The sequence below is a fragment of the Siphateles boraxobius genome, unplaced genomic scaffold, assembly GCF_051911475.1.
Source record: "Siphateles boraxobius isolate OS27281-9 unplaced genomic scaffold, OSU_SipBor_1 91, whole genome shotgun sequence".
NCBI lineage: Eukaryota > Metazoa > Chordata > Actinopteri > Cypriniformes > Leuciscidae > Siphateles > Siphateles boraxobius.
The window spans coordinates 630,809-649,639 of NW_027509221.1; the positions used below are offsets into that span (position 1 = coordinate 630,809).

Consider the following 18,831-nt stretch of genomic DNA (forward strand, 5'->3'; position numbering starts at 1 on the left):
TCGTTGAGTATGAATGCGAACCGGACATCTGCCATGTTGACGTTATCATGTGACCTACGACGCGTTATCACAAGTGCAACAACTTAAAAGATATGAATGACACGTTTAATTAATCTCTGTAATATCTTGATATTGATTAAACCTGCTTATTTTGTGATTGTAGTATAATCAATACATTTAGGGTCGATTTAAGTTCTTATTTTTAACGCTTCTAATGTGACCCACAGTTTAAATATGCTATATATATATATATATATATATATATATATATATATATATATATATATATATATATATATATATATATTAATACTTATATATAACACCTTAAATATATAATTTTTCATTACAAAAAACCTAAATCGTCATCTCTTGAATATGTTTTTAATTTCTTTATTTTAAATCCAAAATGTTCACCCACAAGCAAAAAGCCCTTTTGGGCCCCTAAGGGCTGTCCTTTATGTTTTCCTCTTTTTCTTGTTGAATGTTTCATCCCTCTGGATTATAAATAACAACAACAACAACATTAGTTTGTTTGTACCGCTATTATTCAAAGATATTTAAACTTGTCATTGTTCTTTTTTTCCTGTGTATATAATATCATATTATGATGGATGCAAACCCATATTTATGTTTTCTGTCATTATGATTGTTCATCCTGATCTTGTATGTATCTATAAGTTCTGCAATAAAAAATGATATGAGCGACAGGTGCACTAACACCTCATAACATCAGTAACTCGACAGCCATACCTAGAACAGTTTTCCTCAGCGTTTGTAATGTCTGCACATTGCTCACAGCACACGACTGCTCGAAGATCTCACCTTTGGAGAAGACTGTTGATTTTTATACTAGAAAAATGTAAGTATCACTCCTTAAAAAACAAGATTACCCCAGAATGAATTGCATCGCTAGCCCACCCCAAAACTTACACAATAATAATGATAAATGCTGACCAAAACTTATTTTACTGAAAATTGTATATTTTAGTAAAAACAAGCAAAATGTAATTTGTTTTGTCATATGACATATGCATGAATACACACTAGATAAATGCAGTAAATACAGTTACAGTCAAGCAATGAATTAAAGCATAAATATATTAAATAATTGTATTTTATTTACTGACAACAACAATAAGAAACATGGATAAGTAAAATAATGAATAAAAGTAACCATCAGAATAAACAAATGCATATACAAGTCAACAACACAAACAAAGCTTTATTCAAACTACAAGCATGTATTTACAGGCGCTGAACCCCACATCCTACTGCCATCTCCACACAGCGGTGCTCATTCTGTGGCTTTATTCTGATGAATCAGCTGACCACCAGGTGACCGTGCCTCCGTGCCGGAGGTTGTTCTGAGGCGATAAGGGCCGGTGGAGTGATGGAGCGTCTCATCCATGGCACCATTTCCAGGATTCAGCTCCGGGCTCTCCATCCTCAGTGCTCACACCAGTCTGCAGACATTTCAGATCCGAATGAGAAAAGTGCTGTAATAACTGTGTTTGAAATTACAATAATTAAAATAAACTACAACTTAAGATTTAAATAGATTTTGTTATTCATTTCTGTAGTATACTCACTCAAAGCCTTTGATGCAGCATTCAGCTTCATGAGCTACTCTCCACTCCCCCAAATGTTCCTCAATTTATCAACAGTACTAATGGACAAATAAAATAGATAACATGTTTACTTACTTTATAGATTTGTGTATTTACCTTACTTACAGCACATTTATCTAATGTAAACAGTGTTGCCACAACAGTAAATTCTAAAATAGCACACATACATCAGATGTCTATTTCATGTTGTGATGTGCTCATCTGCAATACTTATAGAGGATTTTCTTGTCAGATGTAAATAGACATTTAAAATAAGCATCTTTAAGAGGTATATGGTTTATGTACATCTACTTTGGAGATGTGTGCTTACTGGAGCTCTCCTGAAAGCAATACACAATAACGTGTTTTTACAGCCAAATGTGACGGGAGTGTGTGACGGGACAGGAGCGAGTGGGAGGAGTGTGTGATGGGAGCGTGTGACGGGAGCGAGTGGGAGGATTGTGTGACGGGAGCGAGTGGGAGGATTGTGTGACGGGAGTGTGTGACGGGAGCGAGTGGGAGGATTGTGTGACGGGAACGAGTGGGAGGAGTGTGTGACGGGAGTGTGTGACGGGAGCGAGTGGGAGGATTGTGTGACGGGAGTGTGTGACGGGAGTGAGTGGGAGGAGTGTGTGACGGGAGCGAGTGGGAGGAGTGTGTGACGGGAGCGAGTGAGGGGTGTGTGACGGGAGCGAGTGGGAGGATTGTGTGACGGGAGTGTGTGACGGGAGCGAGTGGGAGGATTGTGTGACGGGAGTGTGTGACGGGAGTGAGTGGGAGGAGTGTGTGACGGGAGTGTGTGACGGGACGGGAGCGAGTGGGAGGAGTGTGTGACGGGAATGTGTGATAGGAGCCTGTGACGGGAGTGAGTGATGGGAGTGTGTGACGGGACGGGAGCGAGTGTGAGGATTCTGTGATGGGAGTGTGTGACGGGACAGGAGCGAGTGGGAGGATTGTGTGACGGGAGTGTGTGACGGGAGTGAGTGGGAGGAGTGTGTGACGGGAGTGTGTGACGGGACGGGAGCGAGTGGGAGGAGTGTGTGACGGGAATGTGTGATAGGAGCCTGTGACGGGAGTGAGTGATGGGAGTGTGTGACGGGACGGGAGCGAGTGTGAGGATTCTGTGATGGGAGTGTGTGACGGGACAGGAGCGAGTGGGAGGATTGTGTGACGGGAGTGTGTGATGGGAGTGTTTGACGGGAGTGTGTGATGGGACGGGAGCGAGTGGAAAGATTGAGTAACAGGAGTGTGTGACGGGACGGGAGCGAGTGGGAGGAGTGTGTGACGGGAGTGTGAGACGGGACGGGAGCGAGTGGGAGGATTGTGTGACGGGAGTGTGTGATGGAAGCGTGTGACGGGAGTGTGTGACGGGACGGGAGTGTGAGACGGGACGGGAGCGAGTGGGAGGAGTGTGTGAAGGGAGTGTGTGAAGGGAGTGTGTGATGGGAGTGTGTGATGGGAGCGTTTGACGGCAGTGTGTTAGAGAGACCGAGTGTGTCTGAGAGAGCGCTCGACAGTGTGTGAGAGAGACCGAGAGTGTCCGAGAGAGCGCTCGACAGTGTGTGTGAGACCGAGTGTCCGAGAGAGCGCTCGACAGTGTGTGTGAGACCGAGTGTGTCCGAGAGAGCGCTCGACAGTGTGTGTGAGAGACCGAGTGTGTCCGAGAGAGCGCTCGACAGTGTGTGAGAGAGACCGAGAGTGTCCGAGAGAGCGCTCGACAGTGTGTGTGAGACCGAGTGTGTGAGACCGAGTGTCCGAGAGAGCGCTCGACAGTGTGTGTGAGACCGAGTGTGTGAGACCGAGTGTCCGAGAGAGCGCTCGACAGTGTGTGTGAGACCGAGTGTGTGAGACCGAGTGTCCGAGAGAGCGCTCGACAGTGTGTGTGAGACCGAGTGTGTCCGAGAGAGCGCTCGACAGTGTGTGTGAAAGACCGAGTGTGTCCGAGAGAGCGCTCGACAGTGTGTGAGAGAGACCGAGAGTGTCCGAGAGAGCGCTCGACAGTGTGTTGGAGACCGAGTGTGTCCGAGAGAGCGCTCGACAGTGTGTGTGAGAGACCGCGTGTCCGAGAGAGCGCTCGACAGTGTGTGAGAGAGACCGAGTGTGTCCGAGAGAGCGCTCGACAGTGTGTGCGAGAGACCGAGTGTGTCTGAGAGAGCGCTCGACAGTGTGTGTGAGAGACCGAGTGTCCGAGAGAGCGCTCGACAGTGTGTGTGAGAGACCGAGTGTGTCTGAGAGAGCGCTCGACATTGTGTGTGAGAGACCGAGTGTGTCCGAGAGAGCGCTCGACAGTGTGTGAGAGAGACCGAGTGTGTCCGAGAGAGCGCTCGACAGTGTGTGTGAGAGACCGAGTGTGTCTGAGAGAGCGCTCGACAGTGTGTGTGAGAGACCGAGTGTCCGAGAGAGCGCTCGACAGTGTGTGTGAGAGACCGAGTGTGTCTGAGAGAGCGCTCGACAGTGTGTGTGAGAGACCGAGTGTCCGAGAGAGCGCTCGACAGTGTGTGAGAGACCGAGTGTCTGAGAGAGCGCTCAACAGTGTGTGAGAGACCGAGTGTGTCCGAGAGAGCGCTCGACAGTGTGTGAGAGAGACCGAGTGTCTGAGAGAGCGCTCAACAGTGTTTGAGAGACCGAGTGTGTCCGAGAGAGCGCTCGACAGTGTGTGAGAGACCGAGTGTGTCCGAGAGAGCGCTCGACAGTGTGTGAGAGAGACCGAGTGTCTGAGAGAGCGCTCAACAGTGTGTGAGAGACCGAGTGTGTCCGAGAGAGCGCTCGACAGTGTGTGAGAGACCGAGTGTGTCTGAGAGAGCGCTCGACAGTGTGTGAGAGACCGAGTGTGTCCGAGAGAGCGCTCGACAGTGTGTGAGAGACCGAGTGTGTCTGAGAGAGCGCTCGACAGTGTGTGAGAGACCGAGTGTGTCTGAGAGAGAGCTCGACAGTGTGTGAGAGACCGAGTGTGTCTGAGAGAGCGCTCGACAGTGTGTGAGAGACCGAGTGTGTCCGAGAGAGCGCTCGACAGTGTGTGTGAGAGACCGAGTGTGTCCGAGAGAGCGCTCGACAGTGTGTGTGAGAGACAGAGTGTGTCCGAGAGAGCGCTCGACAGTGTGTGAGAGACCGAGTGTGTCCGAGAGAGCGCTCGACAGTGTGTGAGAGACCGAGTGTGTCCGAGAGAGCGCTCGACAGTGTGTGAGAGACCGAGTGTGTCCGAGAGAGCGCTCGACAGTGTGTGAGAGACCGAGTGTGTCCGAGAGAGCGCTCGACAGTGTGTGAGAGACCGAGTGTGTCCGAGAGAGCGCTCGACAGTGTGTGAGAGACCGAGTGTGTCCGAGAGAGCGCTCGACAGTGTGTGAGAGACCGAGTGTGTCCGAGAGAGTGCTCGACAGTGTGTGAGAGACCGAGTGTGTCCGAGAGAGCGCTCGACAGTGTGTGAGAGACCGAGTGTCCGAGAGAGCACTCGACAGTGTGTCAGAGAGACCGAGAGTGTCCGAGAGAGCGCTCGACAGTGTGTGTGAGACCGAGTGTCCGAGAGAGCGCTCGACAGTGTGTGTGTGTGAGAGACCGAGTGTGTCCGAGAGAGTGCTCGACAGTGTGTGAGAGAGACCGAGTGTCTGAGAGAGCGCTCGACAGTGTGTGAGAGACCGAGTGTGTCTGAGAGAGCGCTCGACAGTGTGTGTGAGACCGAGTGTGTCCGAGAGAGCGCTCGACAGTGTGTGAGAGAGACCGAGAGTGTCCGAGAGAGCGCTCGACAGTGTGTGTGAGACCGAGTGTCCGAGAGAGCGCTCGACAGTGTGTGTGTGTGAGAGACCGAGTGTGTCCGAGAGAGTGCTCGACAGTGTGTGAGAGAGACCGAGTGTCTGAGAGAGCGCTCGACAGTGTGTGTGAGAGACCGAGTGTGTCCGAGAGAGCGCTCGACAGTGTGTGTGAGACCGAGTGTGTCCGAGAGAGCGCTCGACAGTGTGTGAGAGAGACCGAGTGTCTGAGAGAGCGCTCGACAGTGTGTGAGAGAGTACGAGTGTCTGAGAGAGCGCTCGACAGTGTGTGTGAGAGACCGAGTGTGTCTGAGAGAGCGCTCGACAGTGTGTGTGAGAGACCGAGTGTGTCCGAGAGAGCGCTCGACAGTGTGTGAGAGACCGAGTGTGTCCGAGAGAGCGCTCGACAGTGTGTGAGAGACCGAGTGTGTCCGAGAGAGCGCTCGACAGTGTGTGAGAGACCGAGTGTGTCCGAGAGAGCGCTCGACAGTGTGTGAGAGACCGAGTGTGTCCGAGAGAGCGCTCGACAGTGTGTGTGAGAGACCGAGTGTGTCTGAGAGAGCGCTCGACAGTGTGTGAGAGAGACCGAGTGTGTCCGAGAGAGCGCTCTACAGTGTGTGAGAGACCGAGTGTGTCCGAGAGAGCGCTCGACAGTGTGTGAGAGACCGAGTGTGTCCGAGAGAGCGCTCGACAGTGTGTGTGAGACCGAGTGTGTCCGAGAGAGCGCTCGACAGTGTGTGTGAGAGACCGAGTGTGTCTGAGAGAGCGCTCGACAGTGTGTGTGAGAGACCGAGTGTGTCTGAGAGAGCGCTCGACAGTGTGTGAGAGACCGAGTGTGTCTGAGAGAGCGCTCGACAGTGTGTGAGAGACCGAGTGTGTCCGAGAGAGCGCTCAACAGTGTGTGAGAGACCGAGTGTGTCCGAGAGAGCGCTCGACAGTGTGTGAGAGACCGAGTGTGTCCGAGAAAGCGCTCGACAGTGTATGAGAGACCGAGTGTGTCCGAGAGAGCGCTCGACAGTGTGTGAGAGACCGAGTGTGTCCGAGAGAGCGCTCGACAGTGTGTGAGAAAGACCGAGTGTGTCTGAGAGAGCGCTCGACAGTGTGTGAGAGACCGAGTGTGTCTGAGAGAGCGCTCGACAGTGTGTGTGAGACCGAGTGTGTCTGAGAGAGCGCTCGACAGTGTGTGTGAGAGACCGAGTGTGTCTGAGAGAGCGCTCGACAGTGTGTGAGAGACCGAGTGTGTCTGAGAGAGAGCTCGACAGTGTGTGAGAGACCGAGTGTGTCTGAGAGAGCGCTCGACAGTGTGTGAGAGACCGAGTGTGTCTGAGAGAGCGCTCGACAGTGTGTGAGAGACCGAGTGTGTCTGAGAGAGCGCTCGACAGTGTGTGTGAGACTGAGAACGAACGATCCCAGAGATCTCCAGATACTCGCCCACATCCTGAGCCTCGGCTGGCGAACACACACACACACACACGACTAACATCATCATAATTTGGCTTGTCCAGCAGAGGGAGCATGTGAGGCTCTTCTAGATCACAGCACTAACATAACATCAGTGAGTGAGTGAGGAATAGTAATCCAGCAACATAAACATCCTAGTTGAGAAAAACATCGCTCACACACACACACACACTGATCTGGTCAGCTTTTCATCAGGAAGTTGAAAAGCATTTCAGATCACGAGTGAGCAGAGGAGGTGCTCATTTTTTATTAATGAGCATCATTTACCACAGAGAGGCACAATCCATTTATTTAGTGAATACTAATTTATGTAAAACCATGAAATTGGCAAAGTTCAGCAGAACTGAAAGATCACAGACAATAAATACACTTAATGTTTTCACACACAAATATATATAATAATTATGTAGCTTAATTAAAACTAATTTTAGATTTATAATATTAAATTTTCAGTGTATAATTGGGTGTTTATAAAAGATCGAAACCCTGTAATAACGTTGGTCCCTCACATCAGGATGATCGTGTCGTCTAGAACAGGGTTTCTCAACCTTTTTCCTAATGCGACACACTTTTTTTTTTTTATGTCAATACGACCCACTTAGGCGGGAAATAAATCAATAGCCTAACTGAAATGCCTCTTTAGACCTAGGCTACACCGTAGGCCTATATGCTTATTATAATTCATTTCACGAATATACGAATAAACACAAATATTTTCAATAATTAGGCAGACTATGAGGCAAACTGTTTTTTTTACTCACGTTAATGTGACACTTAAGAGTGCCACTCTGAACTGATCATATCCAGACGTGGTGGAATCTGGAAAAGTGCAACTCGTAGTGTCACACACACACACACACACACACACATACACACACAGAGTCACCAAACAGCATAAATGTGAAGGTTGTGTTTCTGTTCAATGACTAACATGAACCCTTCAGTATAAATGTGTTATTTAAGATGAATCTAAATCTAAATCACTAATCGAGAGAGTGAAAGGAGCACATCTCATCTGACCAGTTTCAAAGACATTTTTAATGTTTGAGACTCACAGCCAAAGTGACTCGATTACAGACACATGACACACGAGTGGGTTAATGTGCAGACTGAGCTGGTTTAGAGCTGGTTTAAGGCTCAGAACTGGTTTAATGTTACACTGATAACACTTGATTAATGTTCCAGCTGGTAAAAAGCCTTCATCTCTGACCTTTAGTGACCTGATGTGGAGAGCAGAGTCTCCAACCATCACTGCATCTATCCAGTGACACACACACACACACACTTTGAAAGCCACGTTTCTAGCATCTGTAAAATTCAATTCAATTCAATTCAAATTTATTTGTATAGCGCTTTTCACAATACACATTGTCTCAAAGCAGCTTTACAGAAATTGCATTTCGGAAATGTACATAGAAAAATACAGTTAGTTAATCAAGTATTAATTTATGGCATAACATATCGCCGGCTTTGAGTCGTCTCTTCACAGGCGTCGAGTCGTCTCTTCACAGGCGTTGGGGCATCTGAAGTCTCCGTGAGAGGCTGGATACAAACTGGAGCTGACGAACGCTATTTACCTCGGGACTAGCGTCCCGAGATAACAGCAGAAAGGCAGATGGGAAATAATTAGCATAGCTGATGTTCATAATGTTAATGCATTCGAACTGATTCAGCAGTAGTATCAAAGGTTAAGCATTAAGTGAATGCTTGGTTAAAGAGATGCGTCTTTAATCTAGTTTTAAACTGGGACAGCGAGTCTGAGGCTCGTACAATATCAGGAAGGCTATTCCAGAGTTTAGGAGCTAAATGCGAGAACGCCCTCCCTCCTTTAGTGGACTTAGATATCCTAGGAATGACCAGAAGCCTCGAATTTAGTGATCTTAAAGAGCGCGATGGATTGTATGGCGATAGAAGGTCTGTTAAATACACAGGAGCTAAACCATTTAGGGCTTTATAGGTCAGTAGGAATACTTTGTAATTGATACGTAACTTAATAGGTAACCAGTGTAGAGATGATAAAATAGGTGTTATATGATCATATTTTCTTGATCTAGTAAGAACTCTAGCAGCTGCATTTTGCACTAACTGTAGCTTGTTAATTGAGGATGTAGGACAGCCAGCTAATAAAGCATTACAGTAATCTAGTCTCGAGGTCATGAAAGTATGAACTAACTTTTCTGCATCAGAAACAGATAGCATGTTGCGTAGCTTAGCAATGTTTCTAAGGTGGAAAAAGGCTGTTCTTGTAATATATGAAATATGATTTTCGAAAGTCAAGTTGCGGTCTAGTATAACACCCAGGTCTTTTACTGTAGTGGACAAAGTAACAGGACATCCTTCTAAATTAAAGTTGTATTGTAAGGGATTTTGTGGGTAGTTTTTTGGACCAATAAGTAGTACCTCCGTTTTATCTGAATTTAATAGCAGGAAATTACACGTCATCCAGCATTTTATATCATTTAGACACTCTGTCAATTTAGATAAGTTAGTGTTTTCATCTGGTCGTGATGAGATATATAATTGAGTGTCATCAGCATAACAGTGGAAATTAATTCCATGTTTTCTTATAATATTACCAAGTGGCAGCATATATATTGAGAATAGCAGAGGGCCTAACACCGATCCTTGCGGCACTCCATAGTCTACTGACGTTATCTTTGATTTTTCCCCATTTAGACAGACAAAATGGTAACGGTCTGATAAGTAAGATCTAAACCAGCTTAATGCCTGTCCCTGAACACCAGTGTAGTTTTGTAGTCGATCCAGGAGTATTTTATGATCGATAGTGTCGAACGCAGCGCTTAGATCGAGTAGAACTAGTATTGAGATACAGCCTTGGTCAGAAGCTAAAAGTAAATCATTTGTAATTTTAACTAGAGCAGTTTCTGTGCTATGATGCGGTCTGAATCCCGACTGGAATTTTTCATAGATATCATTTTCTTGTAAGAAAGAGCACAATTGAGCGGACACAATTTTTTCTAGTATTTTAGACATAAATGGAAGATTTGAGATGGGTCTGTAATTTGCTAAGTTATTTGGATCTAATTGCGGTTTCTTAATGAGAGGTTTTATTACTGCCAGCTTGAATATTTTTGGAACATGACCTAAAAATAAAGACGAGTTAATAATATTAAGAAGAGGCTCTTCGACTACAGGTAACACTTCTTTCAGTAGTTTAGTGGGTATTGGATCTAATAAACATGTTGTTGGTTTCGATGCAATGATAAGTTTATTTAGCTCTTCCTGTCCTATAGTTGTAAATCGGTGTAGTTGTTCTAGAGGGGCCATAATTGAGGCTGAATCATAAGACATCATAGAGGATTGTATATTTACAATTGTGTTTCGGATGCTTTCTATTTTCTCATTGAAGTAATTCATAAAATCATTACTACTATATTGTAATGGAATATTTTGCTCTGGTGATGTTTGTTTATTTGTTAGTCTAGCCACGGTGTTGAATAAAAACCTTGGATTATTTTGGTTATTTTCTATTAGTTTGCGGAGATGCTCAGCCCTTGCTGCTTTTAGAGCCTTTTTATAACGTGACATACTGTCTTTCCACGCGATTCTAAAGACCTCTAAATTAGTTTGTTTCCATTTACGCTCTAAGTTACGAGTTTCTCTCTTGATTGCATGCGTAGCACTGTTGTACCATGGTGCTTTAGTTTTCTCTCTTACCTTTTTTAATCTAATTGGTGCAACAATATCTAGTGTACTAGAGAACATGGTGCTCAAACTGCTAGTCATTTCCTCTAGTTCATCTGTTTGTTTGGGTGCACTGCGCAGCTGAGATAGATCAGGTAAGCTATTTGAGAATCTATCTATAGTGGTTGGAAGGATTGTTCTGCCTGGTCGATAACGTTGCGCAACGTGACAAATTTCAGCAGTACGTATTATACAAGTTACCATGTAATGATCAGTGAGATCATCACTTTGCGGTATAATATTTATATCAGTTGGATTGGTTCCATATGATATAATTAAATCTAGTGTATGATTTAGACGATGAGTGGGACCGCTGACGTTTTGCGTGACCCCAAAGGAGTTTAATAAATCTGTAAACGCAGTCCCTAACGCATCATTTGTATTATCTACGTGTATGTTAAAGTCTCCAACAATTATTGCTTTATCGACATTGACCAATAGATCTGAGAGAAAGTATGCAAACTCTTTTAGGAAATCAGCATAGGGCCCTGGAGGTCTATATAGGGTAGCCAAGGCTAGAGATAATATGGATTTGTTTCTTGCATCTAAGAGCGTAACATTTAGCACAAGTACTTCAAACGAATTAAACCTGTGACCTGTTTTCTGAGTAACATTAAGAATATCTCTATAGATTGTTGCAACCCCGCCGCCACGACCGATCAGACGGGGCTCATGCTTATAACAGTATCCTGGTGGAGTGGACTCATTTAGACCGAAATAATCATTTGGTTTAAGCCAGGTTTCAGTAAGGCAAAGTACATCGAAACTATTATCTGTGACCATTTCATTTACAATAACCGCCTTAGGTGTGAGCGATCTAATGTTTAGAAGACCTAGCTTTAGAAATTGTTTTTGTTCACTGATATTTAGATTTTCTGGTTTAATTACAATAAGATTTTTGCTAGATCCTACACTAGATTTATTGTTTGGCCTCACTAAGCGAGGAATAGACACAGTTTCTATATAATGTTCTACACTACTTATATCAATTAAGTTGGGACAGCAAAGACTGTGATTTTGACTTTGACTTACTAGTCATATGGTGTGTAACGTCTTGGAGATGTTGTCGGACAGAACAGCCGCTCCGATTCTGCTGGGGTGCAGGCCATCAGCACGGTAGAGCCTAGGTCGCTCCCAGAACAGATTCCAATTATTTACAAAGAGCAGTTTCTGTTCATTACACCATGACATTAACCATTCATTTAGAGCAAATAATCTACTGAACCTTTCTTGTCCTAGTCGGTACGTGGGAAGCGGTCCAGACACGATGATAGTTGCTTCAGGCGATGTGCTGCGAACCGTCTCGATCAGGCTTCTGTAGTCCTTCTTCAGAACCTCCGTCTGCCGCAGCCTGATGTCGTTCGTCCCGGCGTGTAGGACCACAGCTCCGACGCGCTCGTCACCGTTCAGGATCTCGGGAATCTGTGCGGCGACATCAAGAACACGAGCACCAGGAAAACAGTGAGTGCGCACCTTACGCTTACCTGAGGTAGCACGGACATGACGGACCATGGAAGTGCCGATGATCACGGCGGCGTCACGTTCCGGCTCGCGAAGAGGGGAGAAGCGGTTCCGGGTGGAGATCTCGAAGACCGGGAGGGGGGGGGAAGTCCTTGGTCTGGTCCTGGCTCGTGTCTTCCGCTGTGGGATCACCCAGGGTCCGTGGTGTTGCCTCGGTGCCGGAGTGAATGAAGGCAGAGATGATCGCGTCCTCCTGGGCAGAGAAACGCACGGAGTAGACGAAGTCGGAGTCAAAAAGTTACTAACCACTGACTTGTGAGCATCGGCGCGTGATGTTTCGAGCGTTGATCGCCGATCTCGCAGCTCGGCTTGCTTCACCAGCAGAACGCGGATCTGTTTCTCCACCGACTCCAGCTCCAATCGTACCGAAACCAGCTCGAATGTGTCCTCACCTGCACTCAGAGGTAACGTTAGACACACATCCGATATGTTCGCCATTATAACAGATGAACAGTAAATTAGTAGTGATACTACCAATATCACTACTAATTTAGGACTGAAATGATGGATATAACACGTATCCTTTCAGTCAAACGGGTGTAAAATGAGAGGGTCGATAGGCGCGAGGCCACGCGTGAAATGCTAGCGGGCTAAAGGCTAGTAGCCGAGATTCGGAAAGTTGGATCTAAGTAGCGATATCAAAGCAATCCGATTGTTTTTTATAAGGAATAGTGTCGAGGATAAGTTCACATGATATAAAAATAGAAAGTGCTTGTTTATAAATGAGTGGTAAAGAAGAAAATCAGCGATTAATGAATCAATTCGACGGAGCTCCAAACACAAACACAGATCGCACGCGCATGCGCATATGATTGCTTATTCTCAATGTTTTTTTCTTTATTCTGTTTTCTAAAACCGCATTCTTCGATCTTATAAATATATCTAAATTACATCATAAGCTTTCAATGAAAAATGCAGAACAGTTAGTTCATGCGTTCATGACATCAAGGCTAGATTATTGTAATGCTCTACTGGGTGCTTGCCCTGCACGCTTAATAAACAAACTACAGCTAGTTCAAAACGCAGCCGCTAGAGTTCTTACCAGAACCAGGAAGTACGACCATATTAGCCCGGTTCTGTCAACACTGCATTGGCTCCCTATTAAACATCTTATAAATTTTTAAATATTGCTGATTACTTACAAAGCACTAAATGGTTTAGCTCCCCTGTACTTGAGCGAGCTCTTAACGCATTATAGTCCTTCACGTCTATTGCGATCTCAAAATTCTGGCCAGTTGATAATACCTAGAATATCTAAATCGACTGTCCGGGATTTTTTAACATTGTCCGGGAAGCAGACACAGTCTGTCAGTTCAAATCTAGACTAAAAACACATCTCTTTGACCTGGCATTCATATAGAACATTATACATTTCTATTATTCAAATCAGTTAAATGATTATTAGTCACCAAATGAAAGTTATATCTCTCATTCTCAAGCAGCTCTCTCAGCCGGAACCGGGAACACTTCCTATAACACCTGATGTACTCGCTACATCATAAGAAGAATGGCATTTACGCTAATATTAGTCTTTCTGTTTATTCCGAGGTTTACTGAAGTCAGCCGGATCTGGGCCGTATCCGGATCAGATGGTGGACCTGCGCCTGGACACGACCACAACGCATCCCTGAAGTGTCAGCAGAGATTGTGTCCACTAGACTCTCCCTGTGAAGGCCTCATCGGCACTGATCCTCCACACACTCGTCTCCAGACACGCGTGATGACTCCGGTCTTCACACAGATGAACTGCATAATATAATGTTCCGATCCAATCTGACCTCTGACCTGTAATGCTCCTGAATCATAATCATACTCTGTTGGTTCGTTGGCCAGAGGAGAACTGAGTGACTGAGTCTGGGTTCTCACAAGGGTTTTTTCTCCATTCTGTCACTGATGGAGTTTCGGTTCCTGTCACTGTTGCCTTGGCTTTTGGCTTGCTTAGTTGGTGACATTTAATATTCAACAATATTATTGATCTGCCTTACTTAAGGTAGACGATGATGCAATTTTCAAAAATACGGCTGTCCATCATCATATACGTGACGTAACGATGTCACACATCACGACCGACGTTCGACCAATCCGCTGATGTTCTGGCAGTTTAAAAGGCCCCATTGACAAGGAGTGAGCAGATCAGCACCAGATCTCATTCAACACCCGTGCCTTTGGGTTAAAATGTCAATAGAGTCATGATCACGACACATTAATGTTTGTTTATGCGGTGATTTCGAAATCAACACACCTTGGGGTTTGTTTATTGTTGTTGTTGATGTATTATTGGACTGATCTGAGAGAATGCACTGTTTCAGCGCTAGATCACTCAAAACTCGTATTAAGTGCAGGTGTGTGCGTATGACTGATCCCTGTGTTACACACGGATAATCTGATTCAAACGCAGTGTGTTGCAGGTAGTAACCACTTAGCGTTTCTTGTTTCTTGATTTCGAATTCTACTGATTGTTGGCCTTTATAAATCCATCTTCAAAAACAACGGTAGATAGCATTGTTTTTGTTAGTTAGTTGAAGAGTGTTTGCCATACACTGTATCTTTTCTGTTTTAGCCAGCGTAGTTTATTTAAGGCGTCGTATACGTTGAAGATATCGGGTTTGTTTCTGCATTTTTCTTTTGGTAGGTAATTTTAGAGGTTTGGGTTAAATAGTTATGGAAATTCTGTTTTGATTATTTCATTGATTTGGCGACGCTCTTGTTTTCTTGGATTTCTGTTTACTTGTCTTTCTTTTATACTTATAATCTGTTTTGTAAACTCATTGCAGCTTTTCAATTAAAACATACTTAACGTTAATTTTTCTGCTTCTTGGTAGTTTCTGCTACTTGCACCCATGGCGACAGTTGTATCTCACTTAAATGTTGCACAATCATCCTGTTAACATCTTCAAGCACGTAACACACACACACACACTCACACATGCACACACTCACCACATATTGTGTCTGTGTTGAGGATTGTCAGAGGGAACGCTTCCTTTCTGTCTAAAACGCACACCAGAACAATAAACCTCCCGAGTTTGATCCATTCTGAAGATGAACGCCATTTGGCTGTAATTTATTTAGTCAGGAGCCGTCCTTTATTTTGTGCTGCGTCGCAGAGCTGCTCGTATTAATCTTGAGGAAAACTTGCACAGCCAAGTGGATCTTCTCTAATTGTATAAAGATTTATGATTTTGCAAAAACAAAACTGCACCATACAATACAAAGACTAATGAACATGTTCCTGCATGGAAAACAAGAATGGGTGCTTTTCTGCTCCCGGGAGGCAGCGGGAATAAATCTGGCCAAAAACACTGAAGTGAAGAACATGAGCGCCAGTAGAACCTGCACATGTGACTTAGTAGAGCTTCAAAACAGCTTTACAGAAAAATCATATCAATGCTTATCAGAGAAACTAAACACTGGTCGAGAAATGCTTAAAAGCCAAGCTGAGTGCACTGCATTGTGAGATACAGCATTGCATGCATGCATTATGACAATCGCAGAAGATCATCCCTGTGTTTCACACATACAGAGCATCTGCAGTACATACTAAATATTCAGCAGTGAGACTTTCTGTACACTTTCATGCAGAAACTCATATTTTAAGAGAACTTAATATGCTTTATTTCATGATCATCAGTGTTGCTGTTTGATCATGAAAAAGCTCCAGGTCTTTATATCAGCGTCAGTGTTTCTGAACTCCTGAAACGCCTCCATTGTAGTTTCTTCCGGGAACAAACACGTCACAATATTCCTCATTTAAATAATTCACACTCAGAATAAAGGGGCTGGGCCTGGTTGAGTTAGTTAGTAGTGTTTCTCACGAGAGAAGCAGCACGAGTCACTTCTCTCTTCTGCAGAATATTACAAGATTAAAAAATATTAAGAATTTAAACAAATTTGCACAGCAAGAAGAAAATAGCTGTCTATGAAAGAGGACAACTAAAAGAAAAAGTCTTGCTATATCAGTGCAAGTAAAAGTTGTGACGTTAATTTATAAAGTTGATAAAGGTATAGAGAGAATTGAAATCCAAGTTCAGTTTGCAACCCCTTCCCTGGAACATCACCTGCCCCGGACCAGGGCTGCGTTCAGCCCCGACAAAACGTTGCACAACGTTTATTAAACAGAAACGGTGATACGTTGAACACGCTGTTCTGATGACGCAAGAGTTGCAACTATGGCAGCCGAGAAGGCCATTCTTTGTGTTCTTTGTGAAGATTTTTTTTGCCTGATGAAGTCGGTATAAATATGTTTTTAACATATGCCCGATGTTACAGTTACTGCACTCGCCGCCCAGAACACAAGAGAACATCCCAGTCAAGCTAAGGGATTTGTGGAAACCGAAATGTGTCACAGGCCGGCTCATAGCCTGTGGCAAAAATGAGGGGACACAAACACCAGGTATAGGCCAATCAAAAAGGTTCTTTATTGTAAACCAAAAACTATTAACTTTAACCAAAGAAAAGGGAATGAGGTGTGAAAATGTCATAATGTAGGATGTATGTAAAGTGCAGGGATGCGTGAATCTGTGTGTGTGAACATGACTGAGTGGAAACTAAGTAAAACTACAAAGGAACAAAGCAGGATCATACCTGGAGGAGCAGAGAGAGAGAGACAGAGTGGTTAGTGAGGAAGTTTAAATACCCTGAGCCCAGGTGGCTCCAATCACTAACGACCCTCCTGTGCCTGCAGGAGAAACCACCCCTGTAAAGCAGAGGGGCCATGACAAATGGAAGCACACATCTTACCTAATTCAGACTAAAACACATATTTATCCTCACATACTGACTTTATATTTATATATGACCCTGTATTTTCTTTCTCATTTTTAGGAAAAGCACTCAATTACCATTGTTTATTTCTATACCAAATGTCACACACTTGCAATGAAGCTGAAAATATAAACTACATCATTATGTTGATATCCTATATTTTTACAATAAAACTTACGACAAACATGTCTTCTACTTCTGCTCTCAACGAAGGCGGTCGCATTTTCTCTCCCTCTCCCTCCCCTGCTTTGCTCCTCTCGTCACGTCTAGTCTACTGTCTTGTACTTTGAGAGACGCTCTCAGCACTGATCAACTGCACAACCTCCAAACTAAGAGATCAACTGGTCTCTCAACGCAATTGACACCATCTTCTGGACGAGAAGCTTGGGTTCAGGGGAACCTGACTGCCCTGCCGGGACGTTCGCAGCTGGCTACACGATGGACGCGTGGGAGAGGTGGCGGGTCGTGTGTCTGGCGGCTCTTTCCGTGGAGGACGTTGAAGATATCTACCTATAGACCAAAACGGACCAGGAGAATAGCCTGTGTAAATTGGAATGCGGCTACTCGCCCCAAGACCAAACAATCCCAATCTTATCCGTTTCGGCACCAGCCAGCACTGGCCTTCCGCTGCTGGAACAACAACTCCCCCGGAAAGATTGTTTAAAAGCGGACAGAACATGACCAGAAACAAGACAAGTATTTATCAATGATAAAATACATGGTCCAACGGTGTCAAAGACTTCTCGGATCAGACGAGAGGGAATACTGTCTGAGGGCCAATCTGTGGGCCGCAGATGATTGACCATCTCAGATAGGGAGAGGATTGATATAGGCTCAAACTGATCTAGCGCCGCGAGGCATATAGGAGGAACAGAGGGATCATGGTCGCAAGGATGAAGTTACAGAAGATCGAAGAGTAACAATCTTCTCAACAAAGAATTCTAGAAAAGAATTACAGAGGTCCAACGTAGGTGTAATAGGAGCAGAGTTACGGGGATTTGTAATAGTATTAAACCTGTTAAAAAGAACCTGTGGCCTGTGACGGTTGTTTGCGACCAGTTTAGTAATAAAAAACAGATTTTGCAAATTTTACAGCTCTCTGATAATCAGATAGGTATTGCTGTAGAATTTCATATGACACTCTGAGTTTATCTTTCTTCCACCTTCTCTCAGCTTGCAGACATGTACGTCTGATCGCTCGGGTGGCGTCATTTAGCCAAGGCTCTGAAAGTGCTTTCGTGAAACTGTGCCGGGGTTTGACTGTTAATTACACGGCGGCAGTGTGCAAAAGGAGACTTGCCCACAAAACATGGGACTGTAATCGTAAATAAAACAGGAAAGTGATCCGAAATACATACGTTACACATTTCATTTACATGAACACACAAGCCATGAGACACATGAGTCTAATGTGTGTCCTTTTTCATGTGTTGGGCCAGACACCGACTGAGTGAGATTAAAAGCATTAAGTAGATTTAAGAAGTCCTTAACCATAGGTTTGTTTTCACAACAAACATGCAAGTTAAAATCACCACAAATTATAAAATGATTATAGTTTAACCTTAGACCTGCTATAAAATCAGCAAAGTCTTGCATAAAATCTTTGTTAAATCTCGGTGGACGATACACAAGTGCACACAGCGTCGGAGATGAGGTATTTCATTTGAATAGCTGCAGCTCAAAGCTAGAATAGTTGATAGCCGACATTGGAAGGTGGATTTAAAGGTTACACCACCTTGACACTTCAGGAATTTCACATGACTCACAATATTCCCCAAATAATTATAATATTCACAACAACGGTGTTCCATTTAATTTTATTTACTGATAAATAGTTCTAATGTAAGATTATGCCAAACTAGCTGATATGGTGTTTTATTGAGAATTTCACCATAATTTAGAAGATTTGCTAGTGTATCAATGTCTGCATGTTAGTGAATTAATACAATTTGTCCTTGTCATGTCATTATATTTTAAATAACTTTTAGGTTTCTTTTATCAAGTAATTTGTAACTACTCTTAATTTT

General features: G+C 44.4%; 1 long non-coding RNA gene across 1 annotated transcript; it reads left to right on the forward strand.

Moving 5' to 3' along the window:
• The first annotated feature begins 710 nt into the window (after window positions 1-710).
• On the forward strand, window positions 711-1,558 carry LOC143733137 (uncharacterized). Its single transcript, XR_013201274.1, has 2 exons — window positions 711-862; window positions 1,255-1,558. It is a non-coding gene; the product is annotated as an uncharacterized LOC143733137 (long non-coding RNA).
• Window positions 1,559-18,831: the final 17,273 nt, after the last annotated feature.